This window comes from Akebia trifoliata, chromosome 12 (assembly GCF_017979445.1).
Source record: "Akebia trifoliata isolate Shusen 1 chromosome 12, ASM1797944v1, whole genome shotgun sequence".
Classification (NCBI taxonomy): Eukaryota; Viridiplantae; Streptophyta; class Magnoliopsida; order Ranunculales; family Lardizabalaceae; genus Akebia; species Akebia trifoliata.
In genome coordinates, this window is record NC_141386.1 from 13,454,037 (window position 1) to 13,467,553 (window position 13,517).

Genomic DNA, 13,517 nt, shown 5'->3' on the forward strand with positions numbered 1-13,517 from the left:
TTTTGAGAATAAATACTCTTTAGTCTTCTTTTATGAAATCGAGTATGATCGAGTTTTTTGACTATTCAACTCTTCTAAAACTTCGAGAAAATCTTTTATTCTCTTATGAATGAAAACTCTCCTCTTTTGAGTGGAAACATGGTAAATCTACTGTAGGTCTTAGCATCTTTGTCGATGTTTTCAGCTATATCATTTTTGACCGATAATCTTTGACTTTGAAATCACTCTTGACTTGATCTATATTTTTTGTGTAATTCATCCATATATCCTTATGAGATCATGCAAGAAATATTGTTGAATTTCTCAAGTAAGTGTACTATTCTTTCATGTTCTCTTGAGGATAATATATCACCAATTTGCACTCCTTGAGTGTACTCTTTAATTCCAATATTTATTAAGTTCAGTTAGTGAGCTTTAAGTCATTTCTCATGTTAAATCTTATATTCAAATCATTATTGCACACATGATAATCAAAAGCTTCTTTATTTATTGGAATTGAAAAGAACATAGACTGACAAACATTACTAAAACTCAAAAATAAAGATGACTAACTGAATTCAAAGACTGACGTAACTGAAGCTAAAAAAAAACTAAGACGACATCATTATGAATGGAAGGATACAATTCTAGAGTCTATGCCACTTCAGTTATCTTCGATGGATGACTTGAACTTGCCTGCTTTTACCATCTCTTCATATTCTGATTCAAGCCTGTCATATACGGGACAACCCGTTGCTTCAATGATTTCTCTGTTCTTCAGTTCTGTCACTATCTTAGGGTAGTTGAGCTCATTCTGGCATGGAGTGAATGCACTGTTAAGACCAATTAGGTGAATGAAGGAAACTGGGTCAATTGTTTCGGGTTTGGATATGGATATTAGGTTCAAAGTAGGATGAGGTTGATTTTGAAAGGTAGGCAAAGGGTTAGTCTTCACATTGGGTGCGGTAGAAGTGGGTATGGTAACCTTTCCTTGTTCAATCAAGTCTTGGATAGCATGACGAAGAGTAATACACCTGTCAAGAACATGACCAGGCATCTGATGGAATTCACAAAATTGTCCATTATCCATGTTTAGAGGAAGAGGATTAAGCAAATGTTTAGGTTGTAAAGGCGTCAGCAATCCCCTTTTCATCAATTTTTGATAAGTAACACTAAGGGATATTCCAAGATTGGCAAACTGTCTCCTAGGCTTAGTTTGTAAAGGCTGAGTAACCTGAGGAGATAGTGCGAATGAGGTGTTGGCCACTTGTAAGGAATTGACATTAGGTTTGAAATGTTTGGGTTTTGACTCAGACGAGTTACCAAAAAGTCCCGAAGAATATGCATCCTCAACTTGATTTCTAGCTTCAAGGAGGGATTGAAAAGTAGGAAGGTACTGAGGCATCAAGTACTTGGCATAATTTGGAGTGAGATTCCTGAGGATAATCTTGACTTACTCCTTCTCTTGAGGTCGATCCCACAATTGAGCTGCTTTAGTTCTCCATCTTGCAATGAACTCAATGAAAGTTTCCCCGGGTTTTTGTTTAGTAGTTTCTAGATCTCTTCTTGTGAGTTCAATATCCGTGTTGAATGAATATCGACCAATAAACTCTTTCATCAATTCATGCCATGTTCTTACCCGAGACGAGTCCAATGACATTAACCAGTGTAGGGCAAGACCTGTAAGGGTTCTTTGAAAAAGTTGAGCCATCTGTTCTTCACTCAGACCCTGAGATTGCATTATGCCGACATAGACTTTTAAGTGAGTCCTAGGGCATCCAATACCGTCAAACTTCTCCATATCTGGCATTATGAACTTCTCTGGCAGACGGACTGTGGGAAACAAGGTCATTGCCCCTAATCTAAGAGTAAGGTCATCGGGGTCTTTAATATTCTTCAAAGCAATTTCAACCTGAGTTATTCGATGAGCTAGGACAGAATCAACGTGTAACTGATCATCTTCTTGGTTTTCAACGAGGTCAAACACATCCTGAGGTTCTATAGCTTTATCTTTTCCCTTTTCAATTTTCAGGGATTCGATTTGTGTTTGGACAGAAGTAATAATCTGGGCTTGAAAAGATTCTAAAATCTGACGGAGCGCAGCTTCATCCATGGTACTCGTTTCTTCTTGTAGCAAAGACTGACTACTTGGCAATGGTACTCTAGAAAGACGACTCTTTTCACGGACTCAAAGTGGTACAGATGGAGGTTTAGAACATTTGGGACCAATTATTACCTGATTGAAAGTAAACCAAAGTTAACCATTGACTCTAAAGGTTTGACTCTTAACCACATGATTAAAATTTTGATATATAATAGCTCAAATTCGGTGGAAAATATCGAATCCAAATGCACTATAAGTCTATGGTGACCAAGAAAGTGAGAAAGGTTAGACACGGGTCTACCCCTGATTGGGGTTGAACCTTTGATCAGACAAATTAATTTGATCCTAAGATTGAATCTTTCTATATAAAGTGGTTTGGATCTTTAAAAGTGAAACCAATTAGTCCAACTGATTTGGTATTGATCAGTTTGATCCATTTTTCAATTGGGCCAACTAGTTTAAGTGGTTCAAATTAATCGATACATTTCACCGATTGGGTCGGACTGATATTGCGGGTTTTGTTTATTATTCTGGATCGGTCCGCCCACTTACTTGTTGGTTGGATTGAATAAAGTAACCCGGGAACACCCGTAGTCAGTTCGGGTCGTGACCTATAGGAAGGCCTCTAGACTCTAAGCTTACGACGTGCAATGCATTTTATCTGGCCACCCTTGCCCAAATACACTTATATACCTCTCGATACGTGGTGACTTGGTTTGATATACCGTATAGGTGATAATCTAAAACCTCAATTCACTTCTCTGAAGCCAAAAACAACCAGTTTGATCTCCAGTTGAGAGGTGGCGCACAATGCTGAGCAAGGACCCACCTAAATACCTCTCGTCTAGAATAGACGTAGTCTATCCCCCTCGTACAGTAGGGTACAGCGAGGCAAAATCTTGCTTAGGCATCGGTTTTGACCAAGAAGTGCAATTGATATACTTAGATTATCTTTTATACCTACGAGTATGAGTCAAGAGTTGTACCTTTCATAAATGGTTTGGCATCCCACGAGGGGACCGACCACGTACTAGTACTACGTTGGCAATCGGGACATGTGACTGTGTGGCTTACAATAGGTCAAAGACTCAGGTTGCTCCAGCCTGGGTGCATCAATATATCCCTCAGAATCACCTGATCAGACGGTATTGATGCCCCAGTTTGATATACCCTAAGGTATGTGACTGGAGTTGTGGTTTTCATGAATGACGTCGCATCTCCGAAGAGACCGGGCCACGCACTAGTGCCACGTTGGTTATTTTGGGACATGCAAGCGTGCAAAACAGTAAACATGCTCGTGGTGTGTGCAAAACAGGGTGGGGTGTGCCCAGAGCATTTTTCAAACCAATGGGCCCATAGGCCTGATCATATCATTATAACATTAAACTATTAATCCCAATAATACCCAAACCAATCAGATCAATACTAGGATCAAGATAAGCACACATATCTCAATTTATGGCATGTTAGATATGCAATCACAATAGGACTAATAATTAGAATCAATCATCGAAAGAAGAACATATGTTTTTTTTTAGTCCAAAATTTTTTTCTTTTATTAATTCAATCAAAAATCACTTTGATGACCCCAAACACATCGAGATCCTCAAAGAATATTGAGGAGATAATGGTAATTGTTGGGATGGAGATTTTTCTTTAAAATCAAATAACCCTTTTTTAAAAGAAAAAAAAACTAAAAAAAATAAATTAAAAAATTAAAATCCTAAAAAAAATAAGAAGTGAGTCATTATTATCATACCAACTTGTACCAATGCCACCCTAATGTAAATCACGTAGTTACTATAATTAAGGTAACATTATAAAAATTGGTGTGCCAATAAAAAGAAATTTCTTTGTCCATGGAGAGGGCAACCAATAATTCTCTCATTTTTTATTATCACGTGGTGAGTTCAATGACCATTAGTAAGAAAGAAACGTTACTAAGCTAGTGAGAAAAGCAAACCACCATTTTTTTTTATATCCAAATGCAACAATGAATCTGTCAAGTAAATTTCTTAAAAAAAATTTATAAAAAATATGTGTTGCTTCCACATGGGGGAAATCAAAGGCCTTTAGCTAGATCTGAAATCTTGCTAAAGTGGTGAGGATAGCCTCACTCCTTTTGCTTTTGTTCTTCGTTTTTTTTTTTTGTTGCCAGGCACACAACACACCACTCACATTTGTTTTAGTGTATAGCTGGTAGCACACACAAAACACTCAACTATTTTATCTTTTCTTTATGTTGCTGCCAGCAACTTCTTTCAAAGACATGTTCGCTTTAAAATCCAACGAATCCCTCAACCTTAACCTCCATACGGTATGTTCAATGGTGATGGAGGTGATTTGTTATTTTTTCATTATTGGAGTAGAAATCGAAGAGATATTAGCTTATTACAGAGTTTCATCCAACATCATAACGTTTCTCACATGTCCTGTCGGCCAATCCACAGCCCTTGCTGCAAAGAATGTGAATGTGTGATTTGGCGCAACATCTATGCTCCCTCTACTCGATGCTTTTGCTGTCGATTCCTATGTGGTTAATATTGGACTATCATCTTATCTTCTTTTTTTACTTGCTGGTTCGTCTCTCTCTCTCTCTCTCTCTGCTCATAACTTCAAAGCGCCAAAAAGGATTGAGATTTCGAAATCTGTCGAGGCAGAGAATCGCTTCCTTTGGAAAAAGAGGATTGAGAAATCCAAGAGGCAAAACGATTCCTAAGTTATCAAACTTCCACTTCTAATGCAGTTTGAATCCATAATTCTTTTACTAGAGGCATCCAAAATTACTTTTTTTTTCCTTAAAAGAACTGGTTGATTCATATGAATCGGAATCACTACTACTTAGATCAATTACAGAAATCGGTTTTACAATCTCCGATAGAAGATTGTTGCTAATGACAGGATTCATGGCGTTCAAGTTAGGAATAAGTTTAAGAGAAGATGAACCAAGAAGAACAAAGAGATAGAGAGAGAGAGAGAGCAGGTCCTCTATTGCTGCACTTTACTCACTTGAGAAGAAGATAAAATAAGAAAAAAAAGCAACTTAACTATTGGCACACCACGTTTTAAGTGCTGTTTTTCTTTGCGATTTTTAAAAGGTGTTGCCCTCTCTAACAGCAGGTTACTTTAAGAATTTTTTCTTTTTAAAAAAAGAAGAAAAAAAAAACACCACCCATTTTTTTTTTTTTTTTAAATTTCACTTCTTATTGCTAGAAGTGCGTCGCTCACACAAAATTAAAAAAAACAAACAGCATACCATTCACCCTTTTAGTTAGCAATAGTATAGCACAGGTAATAATAGAAATAAAATAAAAATAATTTTTTTCAAAAAGAGAAAGAGGGTTTGAAAACAAGAAAGCAAGTCTTTATTTTTTTATATTCTTTTCTTTGATACGCAACATGCATAACAACGCCGATAAAATATATATATATATATATATATATTATTATTATTATTATTTTTAAAAATTGGTCGCTTCCCATCCCAACCACCATCATTCTATCCTCAATTTATGTCAATTTGAATATTTCATTATTTAGGGTCACCAAAAAGTGACCTTCAATTGGATTAAAATAAAAAATAAAAATATGATATCCAACATCCAAATGAATGATCCACAATCAAGCCAAAAGAATGAAAAAAATCAAAATAAAGAAAATAAATAACTAAAAATAAAATAAAATAAAATAAAAAAACTAAGTCCTACTGGCAATGCTCCCATACTTGGTGCTTTTCAAGTCTGATCCTCAATAGTCCCAGCAGAGTCGCCACTGAAAGCGCCCTTGATCCGCGGGGTGCGCGGATCCGCTTTTGACCCTTGAGGTTTGGGAGTCGCCACCTAGTTGTTAAGGTCTAGGAACCAAACTGATTCTAAAGAAGGTAAACTAATCTACGAAAGAAAAAAAAAAGGGTCCGGGGATCACGTTACGGGGTTAGAAGGTGTTAGGCACCAACCCCGCCTAGCCAAAGCCGGTCTCTACTAATTTCTCAAATAAATTACATTGCTAAAAACCTAGATAATAATAAAAATAAAAAAAGATTATACCTTTCCGATAGCAAAGACTTTGTTCCCTCAGATCCGACAAAAGTTGCTCCTGTACCGTACTTCTTGCTTCGTTCTGTCTCCGGATTTGATTTCCGATCTCCGAGGTAAGGTATTTCTTTTTTCCTTGGATCTGAATTCTTCAAGTTTGTTGTGGAATTTGGGATGTTTTTGGAAGGCTTTTAGGTGTTTTTTAGGCTAAAATCGAAGTATGGGTGTTAGATAAGGAGTTGGGGCTTAAAAACTAGGGTTTATGGAAGACTAGAGGGACTTTTTGACCTACTTCTCTTAGGATTTATGATTTGATACGAAAATAGGGTGTGAGCACCTCTATTTATAAATTTTTTTAGGGGTTGATTTGGATAGAGTTAGTATTTAATTAGAGTTGTATTTTAGTTAGACTTGTTTTAAGTAGAATTGTGTTTTAATTAGAATTATTTTAGGTAGAATTGTTTTTAAGTTAGAACTCTATTAGATTGAATTATTATTTAATTAGAACTCTATTATGACTTTTGGTCTTATTTGATTGACTTTTAATGTTTTGACTTTAGTTTTAATTGATTGACTTTTAATATCTTGACTTTAGTCTTGCTTAATTGACTTTAATTTTGACTTCAGTTTCACTTGATTGACTTTAATACCTTGACTTCAGTCTTGCTTGATTTAATTTTAATTTTTGGAGAACCCCCCTCTAAAATATCTTTAATTCTTTGGACCCCCAAATGGAGGGGTCCTTAAAGAAATATCTCACGAACCCTCAACAATTTTACTTGAAAACTCGATTGATCTATTTCTTCGGTTCAAAATTTTAAATTAATTTCATTAATGTTTCACTTTAATTATTTAATATTTTATTTATTAATTTCGAATTTTTTAATTATGAAAATTGTGAAATTACCGTTTTGCCCCAGAGAGGACTTTTCACGTTTTAAGTCGGTTTTTAATGTTCTAGGATGTTTTAGAATCGATTTTTCATAAGGAATTCAATAGAAATATTAGTTTGTGTTATTTATGAAATTTTTTGTGTGAAATGATCATGAACTTTATGAGGGGCATTTTCGTAATTTTGTCAAATTCTATTAAAATTGGTGTAATGATTTATTTGGTTCCGATTTGTTATTTTATGTGTTCGAGAGAGTTTTTCTAAGCGTAACGTAGGCTCTAGGGTTGTTTTGAGGTTAGGGGTATTTTGGTAATTTGGTCAATTTTTAGTGATTTTTATCGTGAAGCTTCTTTTTGGTCTGCAAGATGATGATTTCTATATTTCTGGGGTCGTATTTTCCCAGCGTAGCGTGATTTCTACAGTTTGGTCAGTTCAAGATACCTCATCCAGATTTCTGAAACATTTCTAGTAACAAAATAAAGCAATGGAAATAACATCCATCATTGGGAACCATTGTAATCGGGTTGACGAGTTGATTAATCAGGCGAGCGCAAAAATGAGGTGTCTACAGTAGGATGATGATTTGTAGTGTCGGATTTTGAACTTTGAACACAAGGGAATAAATTCAGCTTTGAAATGTGACCTGTTATCAGAGATCAGTTCAGAAGGTACCTCATATCGACTGATAATATGTGTTTGGACGAACTTGGCAACTTTGGATGCAGTGAGAACAGCATATGAAGTAGCTTCCACCCATTTTGTAAAATAATCTTTAGCCACGAGAATGTACTCATGTCCATTCGATGCTTTAGGTGTGATTTTGCCAATTATGTCGATACCCCAGACAGAAAATGGCCATGGCGAAGTCAAACCAACTAACTGAGATGGAGGTACATCTATGAGGTTAGCATGTACTTGACATTTATGGCAGGTCTTGACCAGGTGATGACAATCTGTTTCCATTGTTGGCCAATAATACCCCTGTCTCATGATTCGTTTGGCTAACATTTTTCCACTCATATGCGATTCACAGTCTTCGAAATGCAACTCTTCCATTAACCGTTCAGCTTGATTTTCGTCAACACATGACAAATGAATTCCATCATAAGACCTCTTATATAAGTTTCCTGCGCACAGGATGAACTGGGATGCGAATTTCTGTAGGGTTTGTTGTTCTTTCCTTGATGCTTCAACTGGAAACTTTTGTCTTTCCAATATTTTCTGGATGTCAGTGAACCATGGCTTTCCGTCAGGGAGTCGAGCAGCGATGTCGACCTGATGGCATTATGCAGGTTTATCTTTGATTTCGACTGTGATAGGCCTTAGTTCCATGCCTGAAGGCAAATGGATCATTGAAGAAAGAGTAGCCAGAGCGTCAGCGAATCTGTTCTCTTCCCTTGAAAGATGTTGGAACAAGATGGTTTTGAACTTCCTTACTAAATTTAGGAGATACTCATGATAAGGCTTCAGTTTCACATCCTTAGTTTTCCATTCTTCCAACGACTAATGTACAACCAAGGCTGAATCTCCAAATACTTCAATTTCTGTGATACCCAGATTCAAAACAGCCTCGAGCCCGGCAATGTATGCTTCGTATTCAGCTGTATTATTAATATTGGAGAAAGCTAACTTAATAGCAATCGGAATGTAACATCCTTCAGGAGAGAATAAGACTGCCCCTATTCCGTACCCGTTCTGATTCGCCGCTCCATCAAAGTATAACCGCCATACTTTATTTCACAATTCTTCATCAAGGTTTAGGATATTTTCATCTAGGAATTGATCAATAGGTCTTGTTCCTTCTGCCACTGGGTGATCCGCCAAGTATTCTGCTATTGCTCTTCCTTTAACAGACTTCTGCGTGACATACGTAATATCGAATTCTGATAACAACAACAACCAACGTGCAGTTCTACCTGTCAATGCCGATTTCTCGAAGAGATACTTTAGGGGGTCCATCCGAGATAACAGAATGACTGAATGAGAGAGCATGTAATGCCGAAGCCTTTGAGTAGCTCATACTAGTGCTAGGCAAGTATTTTCGAGAGATGAATACTTTTGTTCATATTCTAACATCTTCTTGCTGATATAGTAGATGGCCCTCTCTTTGTAATTGTCTTTGTCGTACTGTGCCAGCATGCATCCCATAGCTTCTTCCGTGACTGACAAGTAAAGGAGGAGAGGTTCACCCGGGGTAGGTGGAACCAAAATGGACGGATTTGAGAGATACTCCTTAACTTGGTCGAAAGCTTTTTGGCATTGCTCATTCCATACTGTCGGCTCGTTTTTCTTAAGAAGCTTGAATATAGGTTTGCACACATTGTTGAGTTGAGCGATAAATCTGCTGACATACTAAATTCTGCCTAAGAACCCCCGAATCTATTTTTTAGTCTTAGGAGGTGCCATTTCTTATATAGCTTTGATTTTTCCAGGGTCTACTTCGATCCCCCTTTGATTGACTGCGAATCCAAGTAATTTTCTAGAAGTCACTCCGAATACACATTTTTGAGGATTAAGGCGTAATTGATATTTTTAGATCCTTGTAAGAAACTTCTCTAATGCAGCGACGTGTCCCGATCGTTCTTTGGATTTCACTATCATATCATCCACATAGACCTCGACCTCCTTGTGTATTATGTCGTGGAATAAGGTCGTAACTGCTCTCTGATAGGTAGCCCCAGCGTTCTTCAAACCGAAAGGCATGACTTTGTAGCAAAATGTTCTCTATTGCGTGATGAATGATGTCTTTTGCATGTCCCGAGGGTCCATCTTTATCTGGTTGTACCCCGAAAACCCATCCATAAAAGAAAGCATGGCGTGCCCTGCTGTATTATCGACCAATACATCTATGTGAGGCAACAGAAAACTATCTTTTGGACTGGCCTTATTTAAATCTCTGAAGTCCACGCACATTCTCACTTTCCCATCTTTTTTGGGAACTAGGACTACATTAACAATCCATTCTGGGTACTCCACCACTTCCAAGAATCCAGCATTGATCTGCTTAGTGACCTCTTCCTTAATCTTCAAAGTCCATTCTGGCTTCATACATCGAAGTTTCTGCTTTACTGGCCGAGCAGCTGGATGCAATGGAATCCGATGTTGGACGATATCTATACTTACACCTGGCATGTCCTCATACAACCTCGCAAATACGTCCTTAAACTTTCTAAGCAAATCCACTATCCCTTCTTGTTCCTCGGGAGATAAGGTGACTCCAATTTGAATCTCTTGAGGAATATCTTTAGTCCCGAGATTGACTAATTCTGTTTCTTCCATTACAGGTTGAGCTCGACGTTCATCTTCTTGTTCAAGTTGTTTAATTAATTCGATAGGAGTTTCTTCATCAGAAGATTCATCCTTCGAAGTCAGATTATCAGTTAAATCATTATTGCACTAGGGGTAATCAGAAACTTCTTTTATTTCATTAAAGATAGATGGGGTGACAGGACTTACTACAGACCCGACAGACTTATCATGACCAGACTCGACATACAGCAAAGGACTCATTACAAGGTAATTGGAAAGAGACCCGACTGCGGGTTTGATTACAGATTGTGGGTTTTGAACACCACTCTTGACTGACAAGATTGACACGTTTCCTTCTTCGAGAAACATCTGAGCAATATTGAGTGAATCCACAGTTATCTGCCAATCATCTGCTCCTTCGAATTCTTCAGATGCTCTATCTTTTTCTTTGTCAGGCCAACCCATCCCAAAGAAAATCTCAAATCCTGATTGGTGAGTACCTGTGACGTGGTCGATAAAGGGTTCGAGAAAACCACAATAAGGGAAATCTTCCCCTACTTTCACAAAGCGCCCATTCAGGGTTTTGCGATAAGGCTTCATGTTGATTAGGTCGATGACATGCCCTTGCCTCCTCACATTTGCCTTATCTTTCCTTATCTTCCAATATCGAGCCCAGTCTTCTTTAGTAGGTTCGTACCCCAATCCGAATGTCCCAACTACATCTTGAATGGCTGGTGCAGTTTTGATCCCCTGTTGTCTACGACCCAAACTCATGCTTTTGAACATGCTGGCCACGCAACAATTGATAGGTACCAACTCTTTCGTAGAATCATCCCACTGAACAGCATGAATATTTTCAAATTCAAACCCGCTGAGTTGTATTTCTTTTTCTTTGGGTTGAATTTTAGGCAGTGACTTATCCTTGGTTTCTATTTCATTCACAATCCCCATAATTTCGACATCCCCATGAAGTGTGATCACTAAACCGTCCTTGATGAATTTAATCTTCTGATGCAAAGTAGAAAGTACGGCCTTGATCTGATGCAGCCACGGTCTCCCTAGTAATAGGTTGAAGGATGATTGAATATCCAAGACTTGAAATTCCACAGGGAAGTTTGCTATACTTGTGGATATTAGTAGCTGCAAAGTCCCTAGTACATCCCTCTTCGTATTATCGTAAGCTCTGACGCATTGGCTAGTTGGTTTGAAGTCGTCTGTCTTGAACCCGAGGCAAGTCTCGGGCTTCAGAGGACAGACATTTAATGCACTTGCATTATCTACCAAGTCTAGAGGGACTCTCATTCCATTGCAATCAATTGTAATATGCAATGGCTTTGTGTGGCTCGACCCTTCTTTTGGGAGATCTGAATCTGAGAAGGATATACTATTTTCAGCATAAGTTACCCCTACTATACTGGCTAGTTGATCCGGAGATGTGTCGAGGGAAACTTGGGCTGCGCTTAATACTTTGAGAACAGCTTCCCTATGAGCTGTGGAGGCCATGAGCAAACCCCAAACTGAAATGTTGGCGCCTACCTTTTTTAACTGTTTGATCACGATATCATCCTCTTCAATAGTTTCCTGAATGGGGTCTACTTTCTCCTTCCTTGCCAAGGCCGCTGGATTGTCAACACTGAGTTCCGGTGGCTTAAAGACTCTTCCTCCTCGTGTCATGTGCTTGACTTCATCACAAGATAGTGGAAATGGCTCATCTCCTTCGGCCAATAGGTAAGGATCTTCATCTGTTACAGAGAATGGGCTTTTCGAGATCATTTGTGCCAAGAGGTGGCTGGTATATGACGGGCTATCGTAGCGAGGTAGGGATAGACAGTATGATTCATCTTCAGTTAGATCAAATGGCTCATGGCTTGTGGCATAGACCTCATCATTGAAAGATATTCCAACAAGAGGATAACTAGGTGGTTTGGCGTAGACTAGGTGGATGAGAGAAACTGGGTCGAATGGTAGTTGGGTGTTTGAAACCATATTTAATGTTGGCGGAGGTTGATATGTAGGTAGTGGATTGGTATTGACATTTGATGGTGTTAGGGTAGGAATGATGACTTTTTTTATCATCAATGAGATTTTGGATGGCATGACGGAGAGAGTGCAACGATCAGTATGATGACCAGGACTTTGATGGAATTCGCAAAAGACGTTAGGGTTATGTGAAGTTGGCAGGGGGTTTGGCAGAGGTCGAGGCTGGAGAGGGGTGAGGAGCCCTTTTTTTAATAGTTTCTGGAAGGCCGCAGTGAGGGTCATCCCTAGATTTGTGAACTGTCGAGGGGGGGCTCTACCCAAATTTGCCTGATTATTGGTTCGAGCTGGAGGTTGAACTGGGGTAGTGGAAGTGTTGGCTATATAGGCATGATTGATGTTGGGTTTGGAATTAGTGAAGGGTTTTTTGGCTTTGTTGTCAGAAGAGTTGGAAAGAATCCCAGAGGCAAAAGCATCCTCAAGTTGGCTTCCAGCTTGTAACAGGGATTCAAATGTAGGGAGATACTGGGCAACTAAATGCTGGGCATACCCCTGCGAGAGGTTTTTCAAGATGATTGCCACTTGTTCCTTTTCTGATGGTCTATCCCACATCTGTGCAGCCTTAGCCCTCCAGCGGCTAATAAAATCGGTAAATGTTTCCCCATTCTTCTGCTTAGTGGATTCCAAATCCCTTCGAGAAGTTTCGATTTCAGTGCTGTACTTGTACTGGTGCCAGAACATCCTGGACATATTTTCCCATGTCCCAATTACTGTTGAATCTTAGGACATCAACCATCGCAACGCTGATCCTGATAGAGTACGCTGGAACAATAATGTCATATGTTCGTCACTGAGGCCCATTGTGTGCATGTTGGTGACATATACCTTGAGATGCGTTTTTACACAGCCTACTCCATTGAATTTTTTCATTTCCGGCATTACAAACTTTTCTAGTAGACGGATCTTAGGAATTTGATTCAAAGCCTCTATTCCTACTGCGATTTCGTCAATTCCTTTTATATTTTTCACGGCTGTTTCCAACTGAGTCATTCTGTTGACCAACATTGGATTTTCATTAAAATGCTCCTCATTTCCTTCAAGCTCATAAACCTCATCTAGATTCTTAGGTGTGCTACCTTCCGGTCCCTTGCCCCTTTGATTATCAGGCTGGTCTCTTGTTGACTCAGAGATCTGTTCTAGTACTTCTACCTTGTTTTTTATATTGTTCATATCCATTGCAAAGACTGCCAGGATGTTACGAATTTTCGCGAGTTCAGATTCA